This window comes from Pseudophryne corroboree, unplaced genomic scaffold (assembly GCF_028390025.1).
Source record: "Pseudophryne corroboree isolate aPseCor3 unplaced genomic scaffold, aPseCor3.hap2 scaffold_1021, whole genome shotgun sequence".
In the NCBI taxonomy this organism is placed as follows: domain Eukaryota; kingdom Metazoa; phylum Chordata; class Amphibia; order Anura; family Myobatrachidae; genus Pseudophryne; species Pseudophryne corroboree.
Window position 1 is genome coordinate 145,218 of NW_026967648.1, and position 14,771 is coordinate 159,988.

The 14,771-nt window shown below is 47.4% G+C and overlaps 6 non-coding genes and 2 pseudogenes across 6 annotated transcripts; 5 read left to right on the forward strand and 3 right to left on the reverse strand.

The window, feature by feature from the left end:
• Positions 1-5,637: 5,637 nt before the first annotated feature.
• On the forward strand, positions 5,638-5,801 carry LOC134987928 (U1 spliceosomal RNA). The gene has a single exon (XR_010193471.1). It is a non-coding gene; the product is annotated as a U1 spliceosomal RNA (small nuclear RNA).
• Positions 5,802-5,953: 152 nt separating this feature from the next.
• On the forward strand, positions 5,954-6,095 carry LOC134987837 (U1 spliceosomal RNA; annotated as a pseudogene).
• Positions 6,096-6,787: 692 nt separating this feature from the next.
• LOC134987929 (U1 spliceosomal RNA) lies at positions 6,788-6,951 on the forward strand. The gene has a single exon (XR_010193472.1). It is a non-coding gene; the product is annotated as a U1 spliceosomal RNA (small nuclear RNA).
• A 152-nt stretch (positions 6,952-7,103) lies between these two features.
• LOC134987838 (U1 spliceosomal RNA) lies at positions 7,104-7,245 on the forward strand (annotated as a pseudogene).
• Positions 7,246-7,936: 691 nt separating this feature from the next.
• On the forward strand, positions 7,937-8,100 carry LOC134987812 (U1 spliceosomal RNA). The gene has a single exon (XR_010193381.1). It is a non-coding gene; the product is annotated as a U1 spliceosomal RNA (small nuclear RNA).
• Positions 8,101-11,405: 3,305 nt separating this feature from the next.
• On the reverse strand, positions 11,406-11,568 carry LOC134987828 (U1 spliceosomal RNA). The gene has a single exon (XR_010193395.1). It is a non-coding gene; the product is annotated as a U1 spliceosomal RNA (small nuclear RNA).
• Positions 11,569-11,720: 152 nt separating this feature from the next.
• Positions 11,721-11,884, reverse strand: LOC134987819 (U1 spliceosomal RNA). The gene has a single exon (XR_010193387.1). It is a non-coding gene; the product is annotated as a U1 spliceosomal RNA (small nuclear RNA).
• Positions 11,885-12,558: 674 nt separating this feature from the next.
• LOC134987882 (U1 spliceosomal RNA) lies at positions 12,559-12,714 on the reverse strand. The gene has a single exon (XR_010193426.1). It is a non-coding gene; the product is annotated as a U1 spliceosomal RNA (small nuclear RNA).
• Between the last annotated feature and the right edge of the window lie 2,057 nt (positions 12,715-14,771).

Here is a 14,771-nt window from a genome sequence, read left to right on the forward strand (position 1 = left end):
GCACCACAATGCAGCACAAGACAATGAGCAGTGATACTGAGCACTGATGAGGATACTACTGAGAACTGACACTGAGCAGGAGAGACACACTACTAGTATTACTGAGCAGCAATAAGTAACCACTGATACTGAGCACTGATATTGAGATTTCCACTGAGAGAACATAGCCACGTCCTCTCCGCTCTCTCTTCAATGCACGAGTAAAAATGGCAGCAACGCGCAGCTCTTTATATGGAATCCGAATCTCGCGAGAATCCGACAGCGGGATGATGACATTTTCCCTTGTTCAGGTTTTCCGAGTCAGGCGGGAACAACCGAGCCTGCCTCGGACCAGTGTAAACCACGTGGAGTTCGTGGGGAATTCGGTTCTCGGAGAACCGAACCCGCTCCTCTCTACCTTATACCCATCAATTTTTTTATTTTCAATCTAAACCCCTGCAGTTTTCTGTAAGCATCTGCTTCGCTATGATGATCAACAAGTCACAAGGGCAAACACTCAGGGTTTGAGGCGTAGATCTTAGGACCAGCTGCTACAAGCATGGCAGAGGTGTCACTATCACTGGTGACACCCAGAGAGGTGGCGAGGGAGATTGTAATGCAGTGCGCGCAGATAAGCAGCGCAATGGTAAAAAGGAGGCATGGTTTCATAGGTAGGGGCGTGGCCTGGTGGCCTGAATCTACATTTTGTTGCTCCGGGTGTCCCGGGGGTTGGGGGCTGCACCCGGGGACTAGTGTGTGAGCTGTGCTGGCTCCTGCACAGTGACAGGGCATGGCCACCCAGCATGACGCCTCCCTTCTTGACCATGCTGTAATTGCAGTCGCACTGCAGTTCAGCGTGATCATAAAAAATGGTGTAGGCTCCTGCTGGTGCAGACTGTAGAGAAAAGCTGCTGTGACCACGCCCCCTGTGTCTCCTCCGTTGCAGACCCCATTTTGAAGCCTTGCCCCCGGACTAAGAGAAAAGAATGCCCTTGCGCACTATCCTGACTTCTCCTCCCGTCTGCTTAATTTGTGCCTTCCAACGCACAATGCGAACAACAGGTGGTGCTGCAGGGCCCACACACTTTTACTTGCCTTACAGAACAGCTCTGGAGCTGTTACAGTGCCCAGCTGCTGCAAGAAATCAGCTTGAATGCATCAGGGGATGGGGCATGGCCAACATGAGCCCCACATGAGCCCCACACCAAAGGAGGGTGGGGGTGTTTAATGCGAACTAGGGGTCATCCAAGCACTGCAAAAGGCCGCCATGCCCTGCATGCCCCTTTTCTCTTTTCATATGCAGATGAGGGTTCCAGTCAACTTTGGCCCACTGCTTGGATTTACATCACCGTATGCAAATCCGTCTGCTGCAGACCTTCCCCCAGGAGTGCTTGTACACGTGGTCACTCGCTCACTACAGTTAAGGAGCACAGGTCTGGGGTTTTTTCTCCTATATTAACCCAATTTTGTACTGCCCGCAGCGCATTGTGATAGGTAATAAGGCCTGATTCAGGTTGGATTGCAATCACAATAAGCGATCCAACTGCAAAAATTGCTAAGAGCATACGCATGTGCCTGCATTTTCTGCGGCACCCCGCAGAGAATGTGATCGCCTCTGCCTGTCAATCGGGGCGGGGAAGGGGGGGAGAGGTGGGTCAGCAACACTCCATTTCCAAGTCAGGGATGGAGCGGTGCGGGGGCAAGGCTTCAAAATGGGGTCTGCAACGGAGGAGACACAGGGGGCGTGGTCACAGCGGCTGTATGACATCACATTCAGCCGCTGTGATCACAAAAATGGTGGCGGCTTCCTGCGCGCACATACAGTCTGCACCAGCAGGAGGCTACACCATTTTTTATGATCACGCTGAACTGCAGTGCGACTGCAATTACAGCATGGTCAAGAAGGGAGGCGTCATGCTGGGTGGCCATGCCCTGTCACTGTGCAGGAGCCAGCACCGCTCACACACTAGTCCCCGGGTGCAGCCCCCAACCCCCGGGACACCCGGAGCAACAAAATGTAGATTCAGGCCACCAGGCCACGCCCCTACCTATGAAACCATGCCTCCTTTTTACCATTGCGCTGCTTATCTGCGCGCACTGCATTACAATCTCCCTCGCCACCTCTCTGGGTGTCACCAGTGATAGTGACACCTCTGCCATGCTTGTAGCAGCTGGTCCTAAGATCTACGCCTCAAACCCTGAGTGTTTGCCCTTGTGACTTGTTGATCATCATAGCGAAGCAGATGCTTACAGAAAACTGCAGGGGTTTAGATTGAAAATAAAAAAATTGATGGGTATAAGGTAGAGAGGAGCGGGTTCGGTTCTCCGAGAACCGAATTCCCCACGAACTCCACGTGGTTTACACTGGTCCGAGGCAGGCTCGGTTGTTCCCGCCTGACTCGGAAAACCTGAACAAGGGAAAATGTCATCATCCCGCTGTCGGATTCTCGCGAGATTCGGATTCCATATAAAGAGCTGCGCGTTGCTGCCATTTTTACTCGTGCATTGAAGAGAGAGCGGAGAGGACGTGGCTATGTTCTCTCAGTGGAAATCTCAATATCAGTGCTCAGTATCAGTGGTTACTTATTGCTGCTCAGTAATACTAGTAGTGTGTCTCTCCTGCTCAGTGTCAGTTCTCAGTAGTATCCTCATCAGTGCTCAGTATCACTGCTCATTGTCTTGTGCTGCATTGTGGTGCTCAGCATACTACAGTACATTACTAATAGTCCAGTGCTGCATCTTGCTGCTCAGTGTCAGTTCTAGTATCCTCATCAGTGCTCACTATCACTGCTCATTGCATTGTGGTGTTCTGTATACTACAATAACATAGTAATATAGTAACATAGTTTTTGAGGTTGAATAGAGGCAAATTGCCCATCGTGTTCAACCTGTTTTAAGTTGTGATGATTCTACATACTTGCTGAATAATGTTTTATGACTAGTTAGCTACTATAACTCATGTTACCCCCGGATTAACCATGTTGATATTTTAAGTATTATAACCTTGGATAGCTTTTTCATTCAGAAATGTATCCATTCCTTTTTTAAATCCAATTACAGAGTCCGCCATTACCACCTTCCCTGGCAGGGAATTCCACATCCTGATTGCCCTAACAGTGAAGAAACCTTTCCTCCATTGCATTCTGAACTTTCCTCCAGTCGCAGCGAGTGACCACGTGTTCTTTTAATAAATAATTCCTCTGATAACTCTTTGTTATGTATCTTTACATATTTGAAGATATTAATAATATCTCCTCTTAGGCACCTCTTTTCTAGTGTATAAATATTCAGCCTAGTAAGTCTTTCCTTATAGTCCAGTACTTTTAGGCCTTTAATCAATTAAGTCTTCAGGATCTCTTACACTTCCATGAGCAGCATAGTAGTGCAATGGAAGCATGCTGGGCCCATAACCCAGAGGTTGATTGATCGAAACTATCCTCTGCTATGTGCATTTTTTTTTTTATAATTAAAGTAATCAAAAACTGGGATTGATATTTTGGCTCTTTTATTTTTACTTAAAGTACAATAACTTTTATCATTTTAATTTGTTTTAATAGTATATTGACAGCATTGTTTTCTTTAAAAAATCCACTTAATTTTCTTTACCCTATTACTGAAATGGTAATTGACAAAAACAAACTACATTGTCACCAGAAGAGCAATGCAAAATGTACAAGTGATATATGAAAATCATCTTCCATCTTGAATTTCAATGATGCATTGGGACAACAATTTGTGAGAAACATCTTCACCCATAAAGAAAGATTTTCTTAATTCCTTACCTGTGTGCTGATTAGATATCACCTTGTTTTCACATTAAACAGACTTCCCCATGAGGAAGCAGCAAGGATGCAGTGACGTTTCCTGGTGTCAACCTGTATTATTTCAGTAGACATTGAAATGAGGATGCATCTTTGATGCCTTTCCAATGAAGCAAGTTTATTTCAGTAATAGGTGAAAAACCATTCCTACAAAGGTGTTAATCAGAGACTTGGCTTTGTGGACACTTTTCAGAGAGCAAATTTGTTAGCATAAACATAAAATCAGAAAATGAAGAGCTGTTTAATCACTCAATTGGACTTTTCTGCCAGCATATTTTTTTTTCTCTGCAACCCACTGCTAAATTGTGCTTCCTAGCTGTTTTTTTATAAAATCACTTAATCAAATCTAACTCTGATTACATCAGAGAAGGCCAGGTACCCTACACCATAAGGGTTTTTTTTTTGAAATTTTGACTTGTCTACTTAAAGATCACCAAAATCTGATTACAAGGTCAATTACATCCCTGGGTGGGATTGAACCACCAACCTTTTGGTTAATAGCCAAACATGCTAACCGATTGCGCCACAGAGACACCTTGCAAAAGTCAATACTGACAAAGGCTAATAATCATTCATCTAGAACGTTTCCTAGAAAAACTTTAAAAAGTCAATAATCTGGAGAATTTTTGTAAGAAACACATTGGTACTTTCCCATGATGAGTGAGTGCTTCAGGATTTCTTGCACTTACATGGGCTATTAACCAAAAGGTTGGTGGTTCAATCCCACCCAGGGATGTAATTGACCTTGTCATCAGATTTTGGTGATCTTTAAGTAGACAAGTCAAAATTTCAAACCCCCTCTTATGGTGTAGGGTACCTGGCCTTCTCTGACGTAATCAGAGTTAGATTTAATTAAGTGATTTTATAAAAAACAGCTAGGAAGCACAATTTAGCAGTGGGTTGCAGAGAAAAAAATAACATTTTAAACCTACCGGTAATTTTTTTCTCTCGTAGTCCGTAGAGGACGATGGGGACTCCGTAAGGACCATGGGGGATAGACGGGCTCCGCAGCAGACATGGGCACTTTAAGAAAGACTTTAGATCTGGGTGTGCACTGGCTCCTCCCTCTATGCCCCTCCTCCATACCTCAGTTAGAGAAACTGTGCCCAGAGGAGACGGACAGTACGAGGAAAGGATTTTTGTTAATCCAAGGTCAAGATTCATACCAGCCACACCAATCACACCGTATAACTTGTGATATACTACCCAGTTAACAGTATGAAAACAACATAGCATCAGTCCAAGACCGATGAAAACTAACATATAACCCTTATGTAAGCAATAACTATATACAAGTCTTGCAGAAGTAGACCGCACTTGGGACGGGCACCCAGCATCCTCTACGGACTACGAGAAAAAGATTTACCGGTAGGTTTAAAATCTTATTTTCTCTTACGTCCTAGAGGATGCTGGGGACTCCGTAAGGACCATGGGGATTATACCAAAGCTCCCAAACGGGCAGGAGAGTGCGGATGACTCTGCAGCACCGATTGAGCAAACAGGAGGTCCTCCTCAGCCAGGGTATCAAACTTATAGAACTTTGCAAAGGTGTTTGAACCAACTTTGACCCACTGCTTGGATGACATCACCATATGCAAATCCATCTGCGGCAGGCCTTCCCCCAGGAATGCTTGCACTAGTTGTTGCATTTGGTTTGTTGTTTGGGGGTGCTTCAGTATTAGGCAGCCTTCTGCCCTCCCATGTTCATCTGAAAATATGTGTTCTCCCTGCAGTTGTTGTCCCCAGATGAGAGTTCCCTTGTGCTGCCTCAGTTGAATCTCCTTTACTTGACAGAGATGTGCCTGAGCAGCGGCCCTCCCCAGCCCTATCCCAAATCATACTTATTTTGCATAGGAGATACCATGGTCATGAAGATTGTTCTCCCAGGGTTAGGTTCATTCATTGCATTCTGGGTATGCTGACCCCTGTGATTTCCCCAAATGTGGGAAACTCAACTGCATTATTTGTGGTAGTGGGGGACTGTGTTTGTGCTTTCCTCTGGTCAGCTCTGGTAAAAGTCAGATTTCTTTGTCTCAGATCTTCCTCTAGCCTTGTTCTTCTTTCGAGAGTTCCCTTGTGCTGCCTCAGTTGGATCTCCTTCACTTGACAGGGGGGTGCCTGAGCAGCGACCCTCCCCAGCTCTAGCCCAACTCCTACTTACCTGCCAGGTGAGATACTATGATCATGAAGATGCTTCTCCCAGGGCAAGGCTCACCCATTGCACTCTGGGTGTGCTGCCCCTGCGATTTCCCCAAATGTGGGAAACTTGACTGCATAATTTGTGTTTCCCCTGGTCGGCTCTCATATAATTCAGATCTCTTTGTCTCAGGTCTCTCTCCAGCCTAGTTTGCTGTCTGTTTCCACTTCTTTTTTCTTGAGCCCCTCCCTTCTATACCCTTGTGCACTATCCTGACTTCTCCCGTCTGCTTACTTTGTGCCTTCCAACGCACAATGCAAACTACAGGTAGTGCTGCAGGGCCCACACCCTTTTACTTGCTTTACAGAGCAGCTCTGGAGCTGTTACAGTGCCCAGCTGCTGCAAGAAATCAGCTTGAATGCTTCAGGGGCTGGGGCATAGCCAACATGAGCCCCACACCGAAGGAGGGTGGAGGTGTTTAATGCGAACTAGGGGTCATCCAAGCGCCGCAAAAGGCCGCCATGCCCTGCACACCCCTTTATTCTTTTCATATGCAGACGAGGGTTGAAGCCAACTTTGACCCACTGCTTGGATGACATCACCATATTCAAATCCATCTGCTGCAGGCCTTCCCCCAGGAATGCTTGCACTAGTTGTTGCATTTGGTTTGTTGTTTGGGGGTGCTTCAGTATTAGGCAGCCTTCTGCCCTCCCATGTTCATCTGAAAATATGTGTTCTCCCTGCAGTTGTTGTCCCCAGATGAGAGTTCCCTTGTGCTGCCTCAGTTGAATCTCCTTTACTTGACAGAGATGTGCCTGAGCAGCGGCCCTCCCCAGCCCTATCCCAAATCATACTTATTTTGCATAGGAGATACCATGGTCATGAAGATTGTTCTCCCAGGGTTAGGTTCATTCATTGCATTCTGGGTATGCTGACCCCTGTGATTTCCCCAAATGTGGGAAACTCAACTGCATTATTTGTGGTAGTGGGGGACTGTGTTTGTGCTTTCCTCTGGTCAGCTCGGGTAAAAGTCAGATTTCTTTGTCTCAGATCTTCCTCTAGCCTTGTTCTTCTTTCGAGAGTTCCCTTGTGCTGCCTCAGTTGGATCTCCTTCACTTGACAGGGGGGTGCCCGAGCAGCGACCCTCCCCAGCTCTAGCCCAACTCCTACTTACCTGCCAGGTGAGATACTATGATCATGAAGATGCTTCTCCCAGGGCAAGGCTCACCCATTGCACTCTGGGTGTGCTGCCCCTGCGATTTCCCCAAATGTGGGAAACTTGACTGCATAATTTGTGTTTCCCCTGGTCGGCTCTCATATAATTCAGATCTCTTTGTCTCAGGTCTCTCTCCAGCCTAGTTTGCTGTCTGTTTCCACTTCTTTTTTCTTGAGCCCCTCCTTCTATACCCTTGTGCACTATCCTGACTTCTCCCGTCTGCTTACTTTGTGCCTTCCAACGCACAATGCAAACTACAGGTAGTGCTGCAGGGCCCACACCCTTTTACTTGCTTTACAGAGCAGCTCTGGAGCTGTTACAGTGCCCAGCTGCTGCAAGAAATCAGCTTGAATGCTTCAGGGGCTGGGGCATAGCCAACATGAGCCCCACACCGAAGGAGGGTGGAGGTGTTTAATGCGAACTAGGGGTCATCCAAGCGCCGCAAAAGACCGCCATGCCCTGCACACCCCTTTTTTCTTTTCATATGCAGACGAGGGTTGAAGCCAACTTTGACCCACTGCTTGGATGACATCACCATATGCAAATCCATCTGCTGCAGGCCTTCCCCCAGGAATGCTTGCACTAGTAGTTGCATTTGGTTTGTTGTTTGGGGGTGCTTCAGTTTTAGGCAGCCTTCTGCCCTCCCATGTTCATCTGAAAATATGTGTTCTCCCTGCAGTTGTTGTCCCCAGATGAGAGTTCCCTTGTGCTGCCTCAGTTGAATCTCCTTTACTTGACAGAGATGTGCCTGAGCAGCGGCCCTCCCCAGCCCTATCCCAAATCATACTTATTTTGCATAGGAGATACCATGGTCATGAAGATTGTTCTCCCAGGGTGACGTTCATTCATTGCATTCTGGGTATGCTGACCCCTGTGATTTAACCAAATGTGGGAAACTCGACTGCATTATTTGTGGTAGTGGGGGACTGTGTTTGTGCTTTCCTCTGGTCAGCTCTGGTAAAAGTCAGATTTCTTTGTCTCAGATCTTCCTCTAGCCTTGTTCTTCTTTCGAGAGTTCCCTTGTGCTGCCTCAGTTGGATCTCCTTCACTTGACAGGGGGTGCCCAAGCAGCAATCCTCCACAGCTCTAGCCCAACTCCTACTTACCTGCCAGGTGAGATACTATGATCTTCACTGTTAGGGCAATCAGGATGTGGAATACCCTGCCAGGGAAGGTGGTAATGGTGGACTCTGTAATTGGATTTAAAAAAGGAATGGATACATTTCTGAATGAAAAAGCTATCCAAGGTTATAATACTTAAAATATCAACATGGTTAATCCGGGGGTAACATGAGTTGTAGTAGTTAACTAGTCATAAAACATTATTCAGCAAGTATGTAGAATCATCACAACTTAAAACAGGTTGAACACGATGGGCAATTTGCCTCTTTTCAACCTCAAAAACTATATTACTATATGTTACTATATTACTATGTTACTGTAGTATACAGAACACCACAATGTAATGAGCAGTGATAGTGAGCACTGATGAGGATACTAGAACTGACACTGAGCAGCAAAATGCAGCACTGGACTATTAGTAATGTACTGTAGTATGCTGAGCACCACAATGCAGCACAAGACAATGAGCAGTGATACTGAGCACTGATGAGGATACTACTGAGAACTGACACTGAGCAGGAGAGACACACTACTAGTATTACTGAGCAGCAATAAGTAACCACTGATACTGAGCACTGATATTGAGATTTCCACTGAGAGAACATAGCCACGTCCTCTCCACTCTCTCTTCAATGCACGAGTAAAAATGGCGGCAACGCGCAGCTCTTTATATGAAATCCGAATCTCGCGAGAATCCGACAGCGGGATGATGACATTTTCCCTTGTTCAGGTTTTCCGAGTCAGGCGGGAACAACCGAGCCTGCCTCGGACCAGTGTAAACCACGTGGAGTTCGTGGGGAATTCGGTTCTCGGAGAACCGAACCCGCTCCTCTCTACCTTATACCCATAATTTTTTTTATTTTCAATCTAAGCCCCTGCAGTTTTCTGTAAGCATCTGCTTCGCTATGATGATCAACAAGTCACAAGGGCAAACACTCAGGGCTTGAGGCGTAGATCTTAGGACCAGCTGCTACAAGCATGGCAGAGCTGTCACTATCACTGGTGACACCCAGAGAGGTGGCGAAGGAGATTGTAATGCAGTGCGCGCAGATAAGCAGCGCAATGGTAAAAAGGAGGCATGGTTTCATAGGTAGGGGCGTGGCCTGGTGGCCTGAATCTACATTTTGTTGCTCCGGGTGTCCCGGGGGTTGGGGGCTGCACCCGGGGACTAGTGTGTGAGCGGTGCTGGCTCCTGCACAGTGACAGGACATGGCCACCCAGCATGACACCTCCCTTCTTGACCATGCTGTAATTGCAGTCGCACTGCAGTTCAGCGTGATCATAAAAAATGGTGTAGCCTTCTGCTGGTGCAGACTGTATGTGCGCGCAGGAAGCCGCCACCATTTTTGTGATCACAGCGGCTGAATGTGATGTCATACAGCCGCTGTGACCACGCCCCCTGTGTCTCCTCCGTTGCAGACCCCATTTTGAAGCCTTGCCCCCGCACCGCTCCATCCCTGACTTGGAAATGGAGTGTTGCTGACCCCCCTCTCCCCCCCTGCCCCGATTGACAGGCAGAGGCGATCGCATTCTCTGCGGGGTGCCGCAGAAAATGCAGGCACATGCGTATGCTCTTAGCAATTTTTGCAGTTGGATCGCTTATTGTGATTGCAACCCAACCTGAATCAGGCCCTATTACCTATCACAATGCGCTGCGGGCAGTACAAAATTGGTTTAATATGGGAGAAAAACCCCCAGACCTGTGCTCCTTAACTGTACCTGGTGGCTTGTGGAGCGGCTGCCCAGTAATCAGTGTCCACGCCAGTGCGCACACGGTCCACCCCCTACGGCCACGCTCCCCCTCATCAGCGGCCTCGTGATCCGGAAGGGCGGTGTGTGTGTGACTGACCTTAGGAAGAAACCGGAGCCTCCGCTGCAGTGATCCAGCAACCAGGGCACGGGAGTATACAGCGCCGCTGGGAGTGATGAAGCTGCAGTAAAGATGTCTATTAGACCTAGCCTGCTGCAGCCCTTGTAGATTCTCATAAAAAAAGTTCTTATTTTCTTGTCAAAATTTATAGCTAAGAATAGGCTGCCTGAGGCAGGCCCCTGTTAAGTGGCCTGCTACTGAAGGCACCAACTACAAACTGAGCTCCCTGTTCATGGAAGCGGGGTTATAGAGGAGAATGCGCTGAGCATCTTGGGAACAGTCAAAAGCTTTGAGCCGGTTGGTGCCTCAGATCAAGATCCTACTCTACACCCCAATGTGAATCCTTGTGGAGTCCAGTGTACCCCACAGAAGAAATTAATGTGTCACACCCATTGGCAGCAACCTTAGAATAGCTGCTGACGGGCACAATTGAGAAAGGAAGGGGGGGGGGGACATTTGAATCCAGCACATAGATGCAATTCAAATATGTAATTTGAACCTTCCTATTTTAAAATATAATGGATGAACCTCACCCTGTGAGAACAATCTTCATGATATAGAGATCTCATATGCAAAATAAGTATGAGTTGGGATAGGGCTGGGGAGGGTGGCTGCTCGGGCAAGCCCCTCCCCCGTCAAGTTAAGGAGATTCAACTGAGGAGGCACAAGGGAACTCTCGTCTGGGGACAACAACTGCAGGGAGACCACATCTTTTCAGATGAACATGGGAGGGCGGAAGGCTGCCTAATACTGAAGCACCATCAAATATCAAACCATATGCAATAACTAGTACAAGCATTCCTGGGGGAAGGTCTGCAGGAGACGAATTTGCATACGGTGATGTCATCCAAGCAGTGGGCCAAAGTTGGCTGGAACCCTCATCTGCATATGAAAAGAGAAAAGGGTTATGCAGGGCATGGCGGCCTTTTGCGGCGCTTGGATGACCCCTAGTTCGCATTAAACACCTCCACCCTCCTTTGGTGTGGGGCTCATGTTGGCTATGCCCCAGCCCCTGAAGCATTCAAGCTGATTTCTTGCAGCAGCTGGGCACTGTAACAGCTCCAGAGCTGCTCTGTAAGGCAAATAAAAGGGTGTGGGCCCTGCAGCACTACCTGTAGTTCGCATTGTGCGTTGGAAGGCACAAAGTAAGCAGACGGGAGAAGTCAGGATAGTGCGCAAGGGCATAGAAGGGAGCGGCTCAAGAAAAGAGAAGTGGAAACAGACAGCAAACTAGGCTGGAGAGAGACCTGAGACAAAGAGATCTGAATTATACGAGAGTCGACCAGGGGAAACACAAATTATGCAGTCAAGTTTCCCACATTTGGGGAAATCGCAGGGGCAGCACACCCAGAGTGCAATGGGTGAGCCTTGCCCTGGGAGAAGCACCTTCAAGATCATAGTATCTCACCTGGCAGGTAAGTAGGAGTTGGGCTAGAGCTGGGGAGGGTCGCTGCTCGGGCACCCCCCTGTCAAGTGAAGGAGATCCAACTGAGGCAGCACAATGGAACTCTCGAAAGAAGAACAAGGCTAGAGGAAGATCTGAGACAAAGAAATCTGACTTTTACCAGAGCTGAACAGCGGAAAACACAAACACAGTCCCCCACTACCACAAATAATGCAGGCGAGTTTCCCACATTTGGGGAAATCACAGGGGTCAGCATACCCAGAATGCAATGAATGAACCTCACCCTGGGTGAACAATTTTCATGACCATGGTGTCTCCTATGCAAAATAAGTATGATTTGGGATAGGGCTGGGGAGGGCCGCTGCTCAGGCACATCTCTGTCAAGTAAAGGAGATTCAACTGAGGCAGTACAAGGGAACTCTCATCTGGGGACAACAACTGCAGGGAGAACACATATTTTCAGATGAACATGGGAGGGCAGAAGGCTGCCTAATACTGAAGCACCCCCAAACAACAAACCAAATGCAACAACTAGTGCAAGCATTCCTGGGGGAAGGCCTGCAGCAGATGGATTTGCATATGGTGATGTTATCCAAGCAGTGGGTCAAAGTTGGCTTCAACCCTCATCTGCATATGAAAAGAGAAAAGGGGCGTGCAGGGCATGGCAGCCTTTTGCGGTGCTTGGATGACCCCTAGATCGCATTAAACACCCCCACCCTCCTTTGGTGTGGGGCTCATGTTGGCCATGCCCCATCCCATGAAGCATTCAAGCTGATTTCTTGCAGCAGCTGGGCACTGTAACAGCTCCAGAGCTGCTCTGTAAGGCAAGTAAAAGGGTGTGGGCCCTGCAGCACTACCTGTAGTTTGCATTGTGCATTGGAAGGCACAAAGTAAGCAGACGGGAGGAGAAGTCAGGATAGTGCACAAGGGTATAGAAGGTAGGGGCTCAAGAAAAAAGAAGTGGAAACAGACAGCAAACTAGGCTGGAGAGAGACCTGAGACAAAGAGATCTGAATTATACGAGAGCCGACCAGAGGAAACACAAATTATGCAGTCAAGCGTCCCACATTTGGGGAAATCGTAGGAGCAGCACACCCAGAGTGCAATGGGTGAGCTTTGCCCTGGGAGAAGCACCGTCCTGATTATAGTATCTCACCTGGGTGTGCTGCCCCTGCGATTTCCCCAAATGTGGGAAACTTGACTGCATAATTTGTGTTTCCCCTGGTCGGCTCTCATATAATTCAGATCTCTTTGTCTCAGGTCTCTCTCCAGCCTAGTTTGCTGTCTGTTTCCACTTCTTTTTTCTTGAGCCCCTCCCTTCTATACCCTTGTGGACTATCCTGACTTCTCCTCCTGTCTGCTTACTTTGTGCCTTCCAATGCACAATGCAAACTACAGGTAGTGCTGCAGGGCCCACACCCTTTTACTTGCCTTACAGAGCAGCTCTGGAGCTGTTACAGTGCCAAGCTGCTGCAAGAAATCAGCTTGAATGCTTCAGGGGCTGGGGCATGGCCAACATGAGCCCCACACCGAAGGAGGGTGGGGGTGTTTAATGCGAACTAAGGGTCATCCAAGCGCCGCAAAAGGCCGCCATGCCCTGCATACCCCTTTTCTCTTTTCATATGCAGATGAGGGTTCCAGCCAACTTTGGCCCACTGCTTGGATGACATCACTGTATGCAAATCCGTCTTCTGCAGACCTTCCCCCAGGAATGCTTGTACTAGTTGTTGCATTTGGTTTGTCGTTTGGGGGTGCTTCAGTATTAGGCAGCCTTCTGCCCTCCCATGTTCATCTGAAAATATGTGTTCTCACTGCAGTTGTTGTCCCCAGATGGGAGTTCCCTTGTGCTGCCTCAGTTGAATCTCCTTTACTCTACAACTTTTAAAACTTAGCAAAAGTGTTTACTAAATAGCTGCTCGGCAAAGTTGCAATGCCGAGACTCCCTGACCAGCTGCCCAGGATGAACCCACCTTTCTAGTAGAATGGGTCTTCACCTAATTCAGTAACGGCAATCCTGCCGTGGAATGAGCATGCTGAATCTTACCACAGATCCAGCGCATAATGGTCTACATGGAAGCAGGACACCCAATCCTGTTGGGAGCATACAGGACAAACAGAGCCTCTGTTTTCCTAATCTGAACCGTTCTGGTGACATAAATTTTCAAAGTTCTGACCACAGCCAGAGACTTTGACTCAACGAAGGTGTCAGTGGCCAAAGGCACCATGTGGAAAGATGAACCACCTTCGGCAGAAATTGTTGACGTGTCCTCAATTCTGCTCTATCTTCATGAAAGATCAAATAAAGGCTCTTGTGATACTGCATGGTTTGTACTGTTTTCCATGTGCTCCCAGATCTTTCAAGAAAGAAGCATGGTCAAGAAAGTTATGTTTGAAAAGAAACAACATTTACTGTCATTGTTATAGAATTTGGGAGAAAAAACAAGAAGAAATCTGCACTGTTGACGCACTGGACAGAATGAATGAATCATAAAATATAACCTTTATTAAGTATGTATTAAAATTGGATAAATATTAATATTATTATCCCAAACTGCAGTGAAACATAAAGGTTAAAATCACAGAACTAACATACATGTGCATAAGAAGAATAAAGAGATGTGAAAAAAAGGTTTAAAAAGCGTGTCCGTGTGTGATTATTTTTGAAGGCACAACCCTGGCGGGGTTGTTTATATAGATATATATGTTGCTAATAATCACTTTCTAGCGTAATGTTATTAAATAGCTGTTAGTATCTATGTCGTCAGGTACCACTGGGTCGTATCCTATATACTCCTGTGGGAAACTTGACTGCATAATTTGTGTTTCCCCTGGTCGGCTCTCGTATAATTCAGATCTCTTTGTCTCAGGTCTCTCTCCAGCCTAGTTTGCTGTCTGTTTCCACTTCTCTTTTCTTGAGCCGCTGCCTTCTATGCCCTTGTGCACTCTCCTGACTTCTCCTGTCTGCTTACTTTGTGCCTTCCAACGCACAATGCAAACTACAGGTAGTGCTGCAGGGCCCACACCCTTTTACTTGCCTTACAGAGCAGCTCTGGAGCTGTTACAGTGCCCAGCTGCAGCAAGAAATCAGCTTGAATGCTTCAGGGGCTGGGGCATAGCCAACATGAGCCCCACACCGACGGAGGGTGGAGGTGTTTAATGCGAACTAGGGGTCAGCCAAGCGCCGCAAAAGGCCGCTATGCCCTGCATGCCCCTTTTCTCTT